This window comes from Adiantum capillus-veneris, chromosome 30 (genome assembly GCF_014529385.1).
Source record: "Adiantum capillus-veneris isolate H3 chromosome 30, ASM1452938v2, whole genome shotgun sequence".
Classification (NCBI taxonomy): domain Eukaryota; kingdom Viridiplantae; phylum Streptophyta; class Polypodiopsida; order Polypodiales; family Pteridaceae; genus Adiantum; species Adiantum capillus-veneris.
In genome coordinates this window covers 25,990,287-25,993,284 of record NC_140960.1, presented here as the reverse complement: position 1 = coordinate 25,993,284, position 2,998 = coordinate 25,990,287, and the positions used below count along the sequence as shown (strand labels likewise).

General features: G+C 44.1%; 1 pseudogene; it reads left to right on the top strand.

The window, feature by feature from the left end:
• The first annotated feature begins 334 nt into the window (after nt 1-334).
• Nucleotides 335-1,346, top strand: LOC147417696 (uncharacterized; annotated as a pseudogene).
• The last annotated feature ends 1,652 nt before the right edge of the window (nt 1,347-2,998 follow it).

Genomic DNA, 2,998 nt, shown 5'->3' with positions numbered 1-2,998 from the left:
GCTGCTGCAGCCCAATCTGTTGCCACTCTTGCAAATTCTTCACCTGCTGCTTGCGATACTACTGAGCAGGCAAAACAAGCGTTTGTTGACGACAATACTACCACAACACTTGCTGCGGCCAATTTCACATATGCCGCATGTGCAGCCTCCGACTATAAAGCCATTGTGGAAATCACAAGGGGAACCAACCTTGCAACAACAGGCATCGATGTCAACCCTGGTGAAGACACAGATATCGTCCCTGCACTGGATATCCTATAGATGACGAAGCCCCAATTTTCTGATGGTCATGATGCTGCTGCTATTCATTCTGTATACCATGGAACCCATGATAATGACGGTGAAAATTCCATCATCAACATATTCCTTGCTTCACTACAGCCCTGTGCAGATGGACTTGCTATTTTCCAACTTCATGCAGATGCACGTGCAGCCGCAATCAATAGCTAATACATGCTGTGAAGCCGACCTGTTGCCGGACAATGAACCTGCAGTCGATGCAGAATATGAAAAGGAAGATAAAGTCCGTGCCCCTACTGTGGATGAAAATGCTGATGTACCTGCCCAAGAAGCAGATGAAAACGCTATTGAGATACTTGTCTCACATCCAATCGATCGCAATGAAGTACCCACCCGGAATGACGCAGCCAAGAATGACATCCTTGCTGCGGAAATTACTCTTGCAGCACCCAGCCCTGCCATGCTCGCCACCTTGCCTTGTGAATACTGTGGCCACCATGCAGATGAAGAAGACGAGGTTATCACCAACTTCTTGGCTTCTCTTGAAGAGGAACATAGAAACTGTGACCTGCAGACGGCCACCTCTGAACACCTCAAAGGCAGCAGTTTGTTTGGGGATCACCCTATGATAACTGAACCTGCTCCGACGAAGATGAAGAGATAGCAGTTGCTTCCTCCTACGTGTACCAAACACAAGTTGATGATGCAAAACCTGCAGATGATGGTGAAACTGATCCAACCTTGATGGAAATCACTAGAAGGGTGCCTCACCCTTACAACATGGATGTTGCTCATGCATTTCAAGTTGTCCCCAAGTGCAAATATTGTTGCGGTGGCTATCACAATCATTGCTCAACATCATGTCACCCTGTTAAGATTCAATCCCACAAGCATGAAGATCCATTCAATGATGGTGTATGCGGCTAGCACAACTGATCATTTTTGTTGGCTCGTGTCGTGTACGAAAGGGGGGAATAAATGTAGATCTTCATCCATGACACTCCAAGCTTTCTCACGAGTGCCTGATGCATATGAAGCCACGATGGAAGATCAAACCTCACCATCGAATTTTCACCTTCAACAACTTCTTGATTGATCCCGGATAACACCAAATCCGAGATACAAACCCAAAATTTGTTTTCTCCTTCTTGCACTGATTGCAAAGCAATCACCAAAACAAATCACTTTCCAGTTCATCTAGGCACTTCTCACACACAATAAAATCTTCTCTTGGCATTCAGTTGAGGGGGGATGTTGGAATAAAATAAAATATCACAGTTGTCATGTCTCGAGAAACCAAGAGACACCAATACCTTTTCATATCCACGCACACACCCCTATAACTGTACCCACAATAACGGAATGAAACAAGCCCGACTACCCGTCTATCTCTGCGTATATCTCTCTCTCTCTCTCTCTCTTTGTATCTAGATCTCTCTCCTTCTCTGTGTAACACACACACATAGTAATGTAATCTCTCTTTCTCTAATGCCTTACCACGCTGTCTCTGATAGTGGACTCCCTCCTAGGCCATCATGTCAATAGGCAAGCAGCTTGTCACCTCGCCTTTCACACTCAATGAGCCAATTGAGTTCAGCAATTGAATCAATACGGAGGCAGGGCAACAAATGGAGGTTCTCAAATTAACCGTTGCAAAAGAAATTCCTTGAGTTCAATTGTCCATATAGTCGCTCATGGGGGATGCCAAAGCATGATTACACCTAGCATTGATCCTTGCATACCATTGTATCGCGCTGAAATCTAGAAGGGGGCGATTCACGCCTCATGACCCCCGCAACTCTTTGCCAAGAAAAATAGTTGAACTATGGGGCTCAATGTTCGCAAAAGACCAAGATTTAGTGAAACTACAAATTCCTGGTTAGATTTTGATTTTTCCTTGAAGAAAGCCAATAAAATTTCATGAGTTTCGGTGTAAATATCAAAGGATGCTACAAATTTTGACCTGAAAACGGGGAGAGTTTTAAGCTAGTGTGGCCTTATTTTCCTCAATTAGGAAAAATGTTTTTGGAAATCCTTGTGTGGGTGCGGACATGAAAATGTATCTCTTCTTTGACCACTTTTGAAAGGACGTATCGATTTGTAAGGCCTTCAATTTGTAAGACCTCTCTCTCTCTCTCTCTCTCTCTCTCTCTCTCTCTCTCTCTCTCTCTCTCTCTCTCTCTCTCTCTCTCTCCTGGTAAAACTTAGTTTTTTAACCTACCTTGTCCATCATTTGTCGCTAGATTTTCTTCATTAAAACTAACTCCTCATGGACTAGCTCACTTTAGTGGGAACTTTCTCTTGCATTTCTTATAACTAGGCCACTTGGCTGGCCTTGGGTAATGTGTTCTAGGTATTAATTGTCTCCAATCCCTGCAGACTTGCAAAATCCTTTCTCCTTCTATACCTCGTCACTAACTGACATCTCCCTAAAGAGGTGGGAGCAATGACTCACATGAGGCATCGCGAGGGCGGGAGTAGCCTACCGCCATCCGATCGTGTTTTGAACTAGGCGTGAACTAAGTGTGAACTTGGGAGGTATGTGCACCACACCAATCTTTGTGTGAATTCAATGTGAACTAAGTGTGAACTTGGGAGGGTATGTGCACCACACCAAATTTGGTGTCAGCTCGATGTGAATTAGAGGTGAACTAGGTGTGAACTTATCCGTGACGATGTGATCTATAGATTTAACACAATTACACACACCTTTAAACAAGTATGCGATAGCTTCGACATTAAAATCAATCTCAAGGGG